This window comes from Rhinichthys klamathensis, unplaced genomic scaffold (genome assembly GCF_029890125.1).
Source record: "Rhinichthys klamathensis goyatoka isolate OS25496 unplaced genomic scaffold, OSU_Roscu_1.1 h1tg000386l_1, whole genome shotgun sequence".
Classification (NCBI taxonomy): domain Eukaryota; kingdom Metazoa; phylum Chordata; class Actinopteri; order Cypriniformes; family Leuciscidae; genus Rhinichthys; species Rhinichthys klamathensis.
This window is the reverse complement of record NW_026606890.1, coordinates 1,382,348-1,397,331: the sequence shown is the minus strand read 5'-3', so window position 1 is coordinate 1,397,331 and position 14,984 is coordinate 1,382,348. Positions and strand designations below refer to the sequence as shown.

The 14,984-nt window shown below is 37.3% G+C and overlaps 1 protein-coding gene across 1 annotated transcript in view; it reads left to right on the top strand.

Annotated features, from left to right (window-relative positions):
* The first annotated feature begins 768 nt into the window (after window positions 1-768).
* The window catches only part of dlgap4a (discs, large (Drosophila) homolog-associated protein 4a), a 226,046-nt gene continuing 211,830 nt past the window's right edge, over window positions 769-14,984 (top strand). The window contains exon 1 of the mRNA XM_056234017.1: window positions 769-1,195. The gene's annotated coding sequence lies outside the window, so the exon portion shown is untranslated. The remainder of the gene's footprint in view (window positions 1,196-14,984) is intronic.

Here is a 14,984-nt window from a genome sequence, read left to right as displayed (position 1 = left end):
GCATGCTTTGGTCTCAGAACAATTAGATGAGAAATGTTTTAGTTCGTATTGATGAATCTCACCAGATTTTCAATGCAATGCAAATTTGAGAACAATTGGGACATGGTTGAGATCTCTAGAGGAGAAACACGAGATCACTAGGGTATTTTGAGAACAATTGTTGAGATCTCTAGAGGAGAAACACGAGATCACTAGGGTATTTTGAGAACAATTGTTGAGATCTCTAGAGGAGAAGGTATTACACGGAGGTTTTGTTTTAGTAGAAGCATCTGAGAAGAGGGAGACTGTAAATGCTCTGTATTTAATCTCACTGCTGTCTATCAGTTGATTGATATGTTAAAGAGATCTCTCTTGTGTCGTTTCCACTTGGGTTATATGGGTCACAGAAGAATTAGATGAGACACATTTGAGCTCATATCGAAGAATCTGACTTTTCAATGCAAGTTTGATATATTGTTGAGATCTCTAGGAGAAATATGAGAGACATCTGAGAAGCAGGAGACTGTAATTGCTCTATATTTTATCACTGCTTTTTATCAATTGATACTGTATATTAAATAGATCTCATTTGTGTTGTTTCTACATGATTTATTTGGTTCTCAGAAGAATTAGATGAGACATATTTGATCTCATATCGAAGAATCTGACTTTTCAATGGAGATTTTCAATGCACATAGTTTGAGACATTGCTGAGATCCATAGGGGAGAAACATGAGAACATTTCTAAAAAGCAGGAAAGCGATTTATTAATCTCACTGCTGTCCAGGAGAATCTCTGAGCGGTTACAGAGATCTCATTGCTATTTTTTCTTTCCTATGGGATGTCCAGTCATTGCAACACCCCCGTGTTTACCGTGTGGTGCAGCTCTTCAGTCTTCATGTTCACATTCATCCAGTGGTTGCTTTGGGATCCGGTCGCGTCCTTCTCCCGCATCATCATCCTCATCATCAGCAGCAGAGCTCGTCATGAAACCCGTCTTCCTCGTTCAGTGATGTGATGTGCGCTCGCCGTTTGTCATCATCCTCATCTTCATCATCAGGAGCGGACAGACAGTAGCGGATTCTCTGCTCAGCTTCTCTAGAGGATGTACCGTGTTACCGGAGGGAAACGGCGGAGAGTCTTACCGGGGGCCCTTCCGTGAGAAAACGAACAAGGACGGAGAGGATCAACGCGGATTTTTGCCTCGATCTGTGCGGTGAGTGAACCTGACATCAACACTGACATGCTAAACGTGCGCCGAAATAAATGACACATGCATGTAGGAACAGGGAAGAGCTTCATGCTGCTGTCAAACAAACATGCATGTAAATTTCTGCTGCATCGGGTCTGCTGACGCATTTTGCAGTTGTCTGTGTGCCAGGGGCCAAATCTGGGGTTCAATTCAGTCTGTTTGTTTCTCCCGGTGCTAAAGTTGTTTTTTTTAGTAGGCATTTTTTTTTGTATTCACATGAATGCAACATTTGCTTGGGTATCTTCAATGACATCTTTGACGAGGCTGTTTGTTCGTCAAAGTTGTTTAATTCCATTAATTGACTTTATTTGCATGACAGGTGCACATCTCTAATATCATAGCACAGCATATAGAACTGTTAATACACTGTAAGATTTGTGTGTATAGTTTGAAATGCATAACGGTTAACCCTTTGATGTCTGTGTAGTTACTGTAAGAGATGCTGAGATGTTTGTTGTCATGGTAGAAATGTAAATGGTCAGTTTTTTTAATAAGGTACCACAGATATTTCTGAAGCATCACTGATGTTTAGTCTCTTTTTTCACTGTTAAGTCTAATACACAATTGCTTGAACGTCCTTAATGCATTTTAATTGATCTGCATCATAATTTGTACACATTCATTCGAGATGTGTCATATGAGCAGTTGTTTCTACCTGAGCTGACGCTTAAAATGACTTAGCTTGGTTTCTAAGGGTCTTTCATTCATATAAAATATGTTTACTGAATGAAAACCAGGTATAGTTCAAATTTGAAGTTATGTTGTACATATAATGTCTGGCTGTGTTTGTCTGCAGTGTGTCCGTTAACCCTTTCAGTTAATTGTCTAAGTATAGTTACTGAGAGAGACTGTTGTCATGGTATCACAGTAAACAGACAGTTCCTTTCATGACACACTAATCAACTTATTTTGTTGATACTGTTACTGTAAGAGATACTGATATTTGGTTGTCATGGTATGAAACTAAAAGGCAAAGCAGAGATTCAGTGGATGACAAGATCCGAATCACCTGTGAATATTCTTAAAAGGATTCATTCACCCAAATATGAAAAGACTGTCATCATTCTGTCATTCTCACCCAACAAAAGAAGCTCCAAAAATAACAAAACAGCAAGTATATACACTCAAAAAATATTTAGGCCTAAATTTAAGCTTTAGTATTTCAATTATACATATAATATTTCCATGCATTTGGATTACACCATTTAAATATAAAATAACACACTTAATGTGATGCATATTTGACAGTCATACATGAAATATGAATAGGGTTTACAATAACCAGGTTTATCATCAATAAATCCAATTAGTTTCAGTCTCATACATTTGAAATAACTGATTATTGCTTGTTCCACAGCTATTAGCCATATTTTTTTACATGTAATTGACTTAAAAATAAATCCGATTTTGCCGATTTTTTATTGAAGAACTTAAATTTCCGTCTGCTTGGAAAAATCCGTTCTTCAACGATTCTCCCTTTGTTTTCCAAGGAAGAAACAACAACATACATGTTTGCAACAACATTAAGGTGAGTGAATAATGACTATGACCATCCCTTCAACCCTTCATTATATATTCCCTCAATCTCACAGTCAAAGACAGCCATTTTCACAGTTTTAACTGGCCTCCAGGGTGTTTTTCACTGCTGGTTTATGCTCGAGAGACACAACCGCGGATAGATTCTCTTTCTCTAGCTAAACTGTAAGCAAAAAGCAGTCAGCGATTGATCCCAGGGTCCCACAGCTGCCTGATTTAACACATATTTTAGGGCACTTTTCTCCCCCAGATGTTCCAGCTGTGACTGGTTCTCTCTGCAGGTATTTGACGGGCGAGGGCCCCCGGTTGGACGGGACCTAATTAAAAGCCCGTTGTAGCGGTGGGGGGTTTTGATTGATTGCGTTTTTGGGTGTTGTGGCAAATCTAAAGAGCGCGCGGTGGGTGTCGCTCAGCTCAGCGAAGGGCTTGCAGGAATAAATCAGCATTTAAAACAAACATTGCCGTTCATCTCAATTAGAGGAAGCGCGGCGGGTCATGGGCAGATTCAGTCGAACGTGTCCACGGATCTGAGCTCGCGCAGCCGCAGGCGGATGACCCCGTGTGTGTCTCTCCGACACACAGCCATTAGACAGCAGGCGCTTTTAATGAAACACTTTATACGTGCGATGTCAACAGGGATTTATCCTTTGGCTGTGATGCGGGATGAAGCTCAAACAGTGCAATCAGGATCCAAAATCAACCTTTTCCACACCTGCCAATGCCATGTGGATTGAGAAATTTACTAGCCATATACATATTTCTACCAGCATGACTTTATTGTCCTTTTTTTTTTTTTTTTTTTATATTGACAATGGCGTTTAAAACAAAAGTCTTTTATGTTCACCAGCATTTGATCATAAATACAGAAAAAACAGTAATATTTTGAAATATTATTACTATTTAAAATAACCATGTGAATTTATTGTAAAATGTAATTTATTCCTGCGATCAAAGCTGAATTTTCAGCATCATTACTCCAGTCTTCAGTGTCACATGATCCTTCAGAAATCATTCTAATATGATGATTTGCTGATTATGATCAATGTTGAAAACAGTTGTGCTGCTTCATATTTTTGTGGAAGGCATGTATATTTTTTTCAGGGCTCTTTGATTAAAATAAAGTTCAAAAGAACAGCATTTATTTGAAATAGAAATCTTTTGTAAAATTACAAATGTCTTTACTGTCACCTTTGATCAGTTTATTCTATTTTCTTCAGCATGGTTTGCATGTCTTGTGTTTAATTGGCACGTCAGTTACACAAGTGAGGATCAGTCTATCATTCTTACAGTTCAGTTTAAGCCGTATACAATGTTGCCAACAGTCGAGTAGCTGTTTAATGTATTTGCCAAGGCCACTTTTTACTTGTGTTTTCCGCTTGGCAAGTGTTCATTCTGGACCCTGCGATCAATGCATTGAAAAGAACAGCACATGAGTGTTAAATGAACGTTTTGCTGTCAGTATTGCATTTTTTTGGGCAAAGCTGCATTACTAGGCCACAGAAAATAAAACCACATGTTAAATTAGTTTTTATCTATAGCTAATAGGGACTTTTGATTGAAATGCTTGTTAAACTGGTCTAGAAGTGGTCAAAACCAATGACTTACTGTTCCGAAGAATGGTAATGTAATTTTCTGTTTTCTGGTTTAAGGCAGGCTGGATAGGCAGATAACCTGAAGATTCAGGTACATTTTGGCTTGTGACTTTTTTATTATGAAATAAGCCGTATTCAATAAAGGCTTTTTAACCTTCTCCTTCTTATCCATTTTTTGAGTGCCTGGGACCTGCATCTTATTTCATTGGACCCTTTCCCTATCCCAAGAGCACCTATCACGGATATACTTCACCTGAGCGCCTGGTTGAATTCTCTTATAGATTCAGGTACATGTTGAGAGTTTAAATGACTAATCTGGTCATGTTTTTCATATTGTTGTGCTGCGATGACAGTAGTTGACCTGAAAGAGAAAACCGATGGTAGAAGACAGTTTATGCCAATGTCTGTTATAGCACCCCTTGTGGCCCCTTAAGGATGCATCTTTTATTTGCATTGCACTATGAATTGCTTTCTGACATTTCAGATCATGATGTGTAAAATTGAACTTGCATAGCTGAAAGTGTCAATATTCACTTATACTTCTCTTGTCATTCGTATTCTGATTGTATTAAGGAAACTAGCTTTGTATTTGATGCAATGGGGTAAAAAATCAATGCAAGCATAACAAAGCAGTGTGAAGCTGTGTGTGTGTGTGTGTGCGTGTGCACTGTATGCATAACATCATCCGTTTCTCTGGAAGTGGAGTCATTTTGACATGCAAGACAACTGAGTTTGTTGTCTTGCGCAAATGCAGTGCAGAGAACCGAAGCAATAAAGCTTGTTTTTATTAGCTTTTTCTTTTTCAGTGGCTTTTGTGCTTAAGCATCTACATAAGTTCATGTCTTTTTAATGAAGTTTTACTGTTGTTGTTTAGCATGCAAATACTGTACAACACAGCTCTTATGCTCTTACGCTTGCAGTCAGCATCGATCTGTTGCCCAATCAGAAAGACCCAGCCCTGTGACGTTGTTTTTTTATCGTGACAGTGATCACATGTCCTGTGTTTACGGCTCTCAGAGGACCTGAGAGGGACACGGCTGTAGGTGCGCTTCATTGATGTTGTTGTAGACTCTGCCTGCTGTGATTATCAGGTGTAATAAAGGACCTCATACGCAAGTGTCAGGAGTGATTGATTATTTACATCAGAGAAATGGCCCGTGAAATGGTGGAGTAACAGCGGCTTTTGTGTTGGCCGGTGGGTCTTGTGTGTTTGGATGTGTGTCTTTCTTATTATAAATGAAATTAGTAATGAAATGTTTATATTTATGTATGTGTGGGGGGTTCAGGTAAACGCTACATTATGGTCCCCGGAAAACAGCTTATAAATCATATTAAGTGATTTTTTTTTTTTTTTTTTTTGAAATAGGGGTAGGGTTAGTGTAAGGGGAAAGAATATAGAGTACAGTGTAAAAATCAGTATGTCTATATGGAAAGTCCCCATAAAACATGGCAACCCATTGTGTGTGTGCATGTGCACTTGTTTATTGTCTGAAATGGCAAGTTTTAATCTGATTGTTACATATAAAAAACAAAGGATGGCTGATAGTTTTTATATGTGATTTGTGTAGACAGTTATTGTACATTGTCCAAAGTCAGGCTACACAAGACTAGATGTAGTTTGATAAACGCGCTCCATTTACACATCTACAGTCTATTCGGAGAGTCATCTCAATACTCAAAGTGACATCATGCCAAGACCAGGAACTGATGCGGCTAATTGGAAGATTTACCAAAGGTGGCAAGAAGACGCAGGCAAAATGTCTGTTGTAACCTTTGTAGAGACAAAAACATGAACTATGCGAAGTGAAAATGCTAAAATAACCATTGGCGAAGTCGTACATTAATAGCCGAGGAGCCTTCGAGCTGTTATTTTCACATTCATTGTTGTTTTAAGACATCATCTCCACAGGCTATTCACTCTTAACTCAATATATGCAAAGTTATTATAATAATAACATAAATCCTTGGGTGTTAAGCATGTTATTTTATTAAAGACTGAATATTGCATCTACAATATGATTATATTCAACTGAATATATCCACATTTGTGAAAGTTAATGTTGTTATAAATAAACTTTATTTAGTGTACAAATATCATTCCCGGCATATAAGACTTTATGCTAAAAATATGCCGATTCTTGTTTTTGTTTTTTAATACTTGTACAGTCGACACATGGCTATTTCTGAATTCTGAGCCCATAAAAGCCTCATAAAGGTGACTGAAAGCAGCGCTTTACTTCTGTAATGTGTATTTCCTGTCCTTGAGTTGATGTATTTTTAGAGAGGCTACTGTTATACTGGGGGGCTTTTGTTTGTAGAGAAAATGACAGTTATATTTCCCATCTAACAGTAATGATGTCCAAGATGAAGAGAAACGAGGTCTGACTGAGGAACCGGGTCTTTGAAAAGTGTTTATTTACAGATTGGATCTGTTGGATCTACTGTGACGGTCACTAGATTTACATTACATTTACATTTATTCATTTAGCTGACGCTTTTATCCAAAGCGACTTACAATTGCTATATATGTCAGAGGTCGCACGCCTCTGGAGCAACTAGGGGCTAAGTGCCTTGCTCAGGGACACATTGGTGTCTCACAGTGGATTCGAACCTGGGTCTCTCACACCAAAGGCATGTGTCTTATCCACTGCGCCATCACCACCCCTAGATATACAGTATATATAGATACAGTATATCTAGATATACTGTACATAGACCTTCTTGAATACTTGATTCTAATTGGTCCATGGCAGATATTATTGCATACTGTATTTATATACAAATATACAAAAAACACATTATATACAAATTAATTTGTATATAGCATTTCCCACACACAAGCTATTTTCAGTTTCGCTTTAAATAAATTTGTTTAGGCTTGGCGCTTATAATTGTTGTTCTTAATAAATGCCATAATTTATGTCTGTTTTCTACTGAATATCGTTAAATTTAAAGGATTTGTTGAGAAGGGGAACTAAATTATAATGTATATATCCAAAAAACATTCCCTTTGGCTAACGTTCTGGCAAGGTAATGCACAAACATTCTTCTTCCAGTAACATTAATAGAACACTTATTCAGAGTTAGCTGGTCTTTGATTAAAAAAAAAGTTGGATATTTGTCTAATATATTTTAAACGCTACAACTTGTTTCAGAATGTTCGAAAATATTCAAAAGTAACATTACCATAATGTTTGAAGAATGATAAAATGGAATGTTCCCTTAAAGGGACAGTTCACCCAAAATTTTTAAATCTGTCATCATTTACTCCCCCTCAAGTTGTTCCAAACCTGTTTGAGTTTCTTTCTTCTGTTGAACACAAAAGAAGATATTTTGAAGAATGTTGGTAATAAAACAGTTGATGGACCCCATTTACCTCCATAGTAGTAAAAAATGGCTACCGTCAACTGTCTGGTTACCAATATTCTTCCAAATATCTTCTTTTGTGTTCAACCGAAGAAAGAAACTCAAACAGGTTTGGAACAACTTGAGGGGGAGTAAATGATGACAGAATGAAACATTTTGGGTGAACTGTCCCTTTAACATTCACATAACCAATAAGATTTTTTAAACATAAAAAAAAGAAGCTTTTTCACATCTCAAACGGAACATTAGCAAAGCGCTAAGAAAATATTTTTTTGTGAGTTGAGTATATGTTTGCAACATTTCATTTTACTAACTGGTAGGCTATTCTACATTAATGTAGGCTAAATGCTTAACTTGGAATAAAATATAAGTTAATGTGAGGGATCGGTGTGAGTGGGTGAGAGAGCTTGTGTATAAATGAGTTGTGTTTGAATGAGTTTTGTATGTGTAAAGTATGTTATGTAATGTTTTTCTTATTATTTGTTTTTTGTATTTGTGTTTATAGGACTCTCTTGAAAATGAGATGTTGCATCTCAAGAGGCTATCCTCGAATAAATAAATTCAAATTCAAATACATACTGTACTTCGAGAGGGTCCTGTACCAGCCGAATCATTGACAAACTGAGGAATGTAACATTCAGCTTTCTTGGCTTTGATCTCAGGTCAGTTCACTGAAGCTCTCTGTCATATTCCTGGACTAGGCCTATTTATCTCCATGATCACTGCCCTTTGTAAAGCTCTTGTGCTTTAGGACATTCTCTGTCAGCTCTGATCTCTCAACGTTTGTTCTCTTGAGCTCGGACTGTCCTCTTCTAAAATAAGCCATCACTTTCTTAGTTTCGTTGGGTTATACGAGTGTTTCGTGCAGTACAAGCGCTTTAAACCATCTGACAGACTCGGTGCTTGATTTACTATCATTTTCTCGAGACAGTCCACCTGACGTTCCTCGCGGAGCAGCTTGTGCTACAGCCGGCAGAGATTAGCCACCCTTTCCACGTCACCGTTCTCCCTTTAATTCAACTTCCTCATTATTTAAGTGTCTCGCAGAATGAGAAAGAGCGACAGAGAGGGAGATAAGCAGAGAACATGAGGAGAGAAAAATGGAGAGCAGATTGTTGAAGTTTAATTGAATCCATCAGAGAAATGAAGTGAGCTTGTGGCGCAATTACAATATATAAGATTTGCATTTCTCCCTAATCTGTCATGTTTGACGGCGTTTTCTTCCCAGCGTTCGTTTCCAGACAGAAGAATCTGCTCGATAACTTCCTGTTAGTGACCTGCGCGTACATGTGAACTTGACCAATCAGGTGGCAGCAAAGCACGTTCACCAATGCATTTGCATGTAAAAAGACGCGACGACCTCAGGCGACGTTTTGTTCCCCCCGCAGCGACTAATGACGCTGTTTCCCCGGGTAATTAATTAGTTTCCGAGCAGAAGCGATGTGGCGTGTGGTAATACCAGATGTTTGTTCTATTTACAACTGCACAGTTGAAAACGGCTGCAGTCTGTTGGGGTATTCCTAATTGTGTAATTGCGCCTTCAGCGATAAAGATGACGAATGCTGCTTTGAACGCCGGCCCCCCGGAAGGGCCCTCATCGCATTATGAAGACATGCGCACCAGCGGGGCTTACGTTAAAGCTCATTTGCTGCTCTAAAGCATGCAAACTTTCAGAGTTCAGTTGGGAGACGAGAATGGCAATGTTTGAATGCAATACTAACTTAATGCTTAGTAAAGCTTAAGTGTGCACTGAATAGAGTGCTGCAGGGATGACGTGTTTGTGTACACTAAAAACCCAGAAATGAGTTTGCATTTTAGCACTTCTGGTTCCATTGTCCTAAGGTCAATGGGTTTTTGGTTAAATGCCTGAAATAACATCTGTGGTGAACACAAGCTCCATATATTTTCACGTTTAATTCTATAACATAAAACCATGATTTTTTAAAGCAGTTGCTAACACGTGTCTAAATGGCTCTACAGAGGTTGTCGGACATTAAACATCATCTACTCACTAGTCGATTTCACAGCCTCGTTGTGTTTATAATCGCGCTCTTGCAAACTATTCTAACTCAAACTTTCAGGGAAAATGTTTTTATATACAGTAAAGACTGAAAGAGTTGTTGAAGCTTAATGGCGGTGACATTGAAGTCATGTGACTGTAGTTCATTTATAGCCTACGTTTTTACTGCTGCCGATTGTATTTATGCTTCAAAATTCATAAAAGTTGCGTTCGTTTGTGAAGATTATCACGTTGAAACAAAACGTGTTAGAATCATAAACTTTTGTTGGTCACAGAGCTTATTTTCTGCAATAATCCAAAAGCCAAGGAAAAATCCTATTGGGTTTTTGCCACAGAATAAACATTTTACAAGATAATTGCGATACAATAAATCAGAAGGTCAGAAAAGTCAGAATTGTGCGATTAAAAGTCGCAACTACCTTTTTTCATTTTTATTCTTTGGCGGAAACAAGCTTCCATAAGAACCAGAGTGATGCGAACTACAAAAATACGAGTTCGATAAAGTTCGAGTCATTTTACAGCAGAATATCATTGAAATGTTACATGTTAATGGCCAAATTTCCCAACACATCAACTTATGCAAACCTTGATCACATTTATAAAAACATAAAATGTAATTAACAACAAGAAACCATAATGCAGCCAATGCCAAACTACGAGAAACAGATATAATGAATTCATTGCTTAGCTGGGGCTTAGTTCAACTCTCCTCCCGATCCGAGCTATTTTTTTTATCTCGTTACATCCCCATTGGCTGAAGCTATTAAGTCTACCGGAAACAGAAATGATTTAGTTCACCTCCCGAGTCTTTGAGTCCGAGTCGTTCGTTCATCACGAGTTATGGAAAAGAACCATTCACAAGTTTATAAATTGTAAGAAATTTGAGACTAGAAATGCATCACAACTGTAAGAGTAAAAAATAAACTAACTACGCACTTGTTTGTAAGGAAGGTTGGAAATTATTCATTCATTTCTGTATCCAATACGGCCTTCATGTCACGACAAAAGAACGAACGCCTCATATCTGAAGACTCAGGAGGTGAACTAATGAGTTCTGTTTCCTGTACAGAACGTGTTGCACACGGTCAACAAAACAAACTAATCACTCTCTGAGGAAACTCGTTGTTCCCCAGTCATATTAAAGATTAGTTCAAAAAGAGTCATGATCGACCCATCACTATTTGGCAGTCAGATCCAAGGGGTCAATGTTGGCGTTAGAAATCCTGCTGGAAAATGATGGAATTACACCATTATTGGGTAAAAAGCATATTTCTCCAAGTAGCAGTGTACATTTACTTGCAAGTGACGTATAAATTGCCAATATTTCATCATATTATGATAGTTGCTGTTTTAGCAATTTTTGGAGTGCTGCTAAAGTCTAAAAGGCATATTTATTTTTTACGTTTTCTCATTTAAATTGAAATTTGTGCAACTGTGTTTGAGATAAATGGCAATGCTAACAAATGGCTCTCTTCAGGTACTATAGGCATCATTGGTTCATTCACATAATGAGTCAAAAAGAGATTGAGACTGAAATGACTTCCAGTTCATTAGTCACAATTGAAATTGAAGATTAAATGGAGACCGTTGCATTATGGGATGCAGCCAAAGGTCATCCGGACATTCTGTTCAAACAGAAAATCTGCATTTGCACACATCCTGCAGAAAAGTCCATCTGTGGTGAAAATCAAGCTTTTAATGTTGTTTATGTGTCTATGTGGTGTTTTTAATATGCTTTAAGACAAACCATGTGTAAATTCATAAGTCGACAGCATTGCTGAGTATTTTCTGCTTAAAACTGCAGTGAACCAAAGACAGTCTCAAAAACACGGTTTAAAAATCGCTGGTGTTTCTGACGTCACAAACTACCTTGTAACTAGGGATGTCCCGATCAGGTTTTTTTGCCCTCGAGTCCGAGTCCGAGTCATTTGATTTTGAGTTCTACTGATACCGAGTCCCGATCCGATACTTATATGATACATAAAAAAAGAATAAAGAAGAGAGAAAAAACAGATCCAGGATGTTCCTTATTTTTTATTTAATTCACCTTATTTTAACATTCAACAACTCTGTTAACAAACAGAGCACTTCTGTGAGGTAGCTTGAACAATCAAGTAATAAATAACATAAAATCTTCACTTTTGGACTTTAGTGCAACAGTAAACATAGAAAAAGTCTAATATAAAAACAAATAGCACCTCAACTTAAAATACCCGGCAGGCATGTAAACAAAAAATAAAAATGTTTTAAAAGTCTATAAAAAAATTATAAGAATATATATTAGGGGTGTAACAGTTCACAAAATTTGCGGTTCGATACGATACAGCAAAAAGAAAGAAATGCCAGAGAAATTTCCTATTTATTAAAAGAAAAACTATTTTTAAATAAGTTTGAGTTTTCCTAGATCTTGAAACTTTCAGGTTTATAAATGGGGGTAATCTTTGAAGGATGAACAAATAATGTTTTAGTAATAACATTAAAAATAACATTTAAATATATATTTATATAATATTTGAGTTTTGAAGTGCAACATTAAATCCTTGTTCATTCACGGCACAATGTTTCTCCTGGTTCCCAGGTCAGCGCTGTTTGATCTAATAGAGATCTACGGTTAATAACGGAGAAATTTGAATGCTTCTCACTAGATCTCGCAGCGATGTTATTACTTCAGTGGCGGATTCAAATGTTTTCTTCACTGGATCTCTTAGCACAGTGTCGCTTGATCTCACGCTGCACAGATGTTGGTGGTTGAACTGATAAATGGTCCGTTAAGTACAATATAATGAGTAGCGCAGTTTCGTTTGCCATTTGATGTTGCGCAACGTTGTGGTGATCGCGCCAGCGCGGATTTTGTCGGCAGAAAAATGGTCCTAGGAATCGTTCGGTTTTTATGCGTACCGAACCGGAAGCCTCGTACCGAAACGGTTCAATAATTACGAATACATGTACCGTTACACCCCTAATTTACATATATCCGAGTCCTGATCGGGAGGGAACGTCCGATTCCGATCGAGTCTGAAACCACGTGATCGGGCCCGATTTCCGATCGCGTGATCGGATCGGGACATCCCTACTTGTAACCAATCAGATCAACGTGTGATCGCCAACCAGTGGATCTCTGAGTGAGTGAGTGGAGGCGGGGCTAATTTGCATATTCATAGAATAGTGTATACTAAACGAGGCAAGAGTGTAGAGTTACATTCAAGCTATTTTAAGACATGAAGACATTTTTTTCCAAGGAAAAAACGCCTAAATATGTCATTTTAGTGATCAAAGATGAGTTTTAAGGGATACAATTATTGACTACAGGGGGACTTTAAGGTTTCCTGTCCAACCGGCATTAAATATAGAGGTACTGTAGTGTGCTACATTTCTGAACTCATATTCTAATTGGAAATCTTCTGCTTCCTAGACAGACAAGCTCTGAAAAGCAGAGCGAGGAGCCGACAGAACAGCAGCTGGGCCTTTCGTTTGCCTGAGCGGCCACGTTCCAGTACAGACGAAACCTCGCCAACACTGTTGAGATGAAATTCAAGCACTTAAATCCCTCTGCAAAGTGCTTTTTTCTCTAATATTTACATTTAAATGCATTCATTCGTCAGATAGCGACTCGCTGTTGGGTTATACAGTCAGAATGTGCTGTGGATGCAGTTTAACACTAGTAAATTCATGCCTGGCAGCGCTAAAGAGCTAAACGTTTGGGAAAATGCAACAGACTTTGCTATAAAAAGGCAATCTGGGGTTTAACAGCGTTCTTTGTGTCTCATTGTCCTGGATGGAACAGTGGAGTGAGATAAAGAGCACAATGAAGAATCCTGCTATTCTAGTCAATAGCACAATGTAAAGGGAGGAATTGTCATATGGTACTTTTTCAAAAGCAATTCATATAGGATCACGGAGAGGAAATAATTAGTGCGTCTCATTTTAAAGTGTGTGTAATGTGTATTGGCTATAGATCTCATTCTGTTTCCAAACAGAGAAAGTGATTCTGAACTGCTCCGGGTGATGTTGTATATGTACAGTATAATTATTTTTTTTGCTGCTTTTTTGTTTAGAAAAACTGTAAAGTCAGTGTGAAGGACTGAAGCCTAGTGCACACTGTACAAATGTGTCTGTCCTTTATCATTATTTATTGTCAGATCGTACGTTATTATGACCCCAGTAAACAGTCATTGCATTTCTATAAATGCACAGCATTTGTGTGACAGTAGCTCTGCTTTTTCTAAACACCGTAGCTTTTCCAGCGACAAAATGTTTTATTGCTTTTTGTGTGTGTGACATTTGCAGTTTTCTAAACTATTGTTTCTCACATATAATTCTGGAAATGTATTCATTCTATTTTATTGGTTGATTCAAATTTTTCATTTTAGAAATTAATTATACAAATATAATTAAAAATGAAAAAATATTTTTTTACAACAATGTTGCTAAATATTTAGCTAATGGGATTCATATGTAAATTAAATGAAACCGTCAGCGAGAATGCAATATAATATGATTTTGCAACAAACTAACAGAATTAGTATTTTTTTTTCAGTTTTCATTCAAGTTTTAGCAAGTTTTTTTAGCTAAATATTTTAGCTTTTGTTTTTTTAATATTTCTTTTTTTGTTTTCATTAATTTTCAGTTCAGTTTTAGATAAACTGAGTAGAGTAATTTAAAGAATTTACAGTAATTTTGGTACTTTTCATTAATTTTAGTAATTTCATTTCGTTGTCAGGGCAACATTTCTAATTGATTTTTAAGTTTTCACCTAATTATAGATATATTTTTTCCAGTTAAATTTCAATTACCAGCCATGTGTTTTTCATTAGTTTAAGTTTTAGGTTTTGTTAAGGATAATGCTATGTGGTTACTAAGGTATTCTGAGTAGTGTGTTATACATCGCTATGTGGTTGCTAGGACTTTCTTGGTGGTTGCTAGGTGAGTTTTAGATGACTTGCACATCCTACAGGCATTTAGGTGCTGTATCAGTCTATTATCAAGTGCTGGCTAGTGGCCTTGAAATAATTTGACAAGGTAAATGGTTTGCAGTCATGTCATAACTACTGCACTCTCTCTGACCCCACAAGCTGCCATCTTCACCTTTGACCTCTCATGCATTTCCTTTGATGAAAATCTCCAGGTGAGCATTTCTACCTTGATGAGATTTGAACAGGACTCATGAAATATTCATTCTTCGTCATTTAATGCAATGCACAAACACACGCACACATGTCTGAAGAATCAAACCACCTAT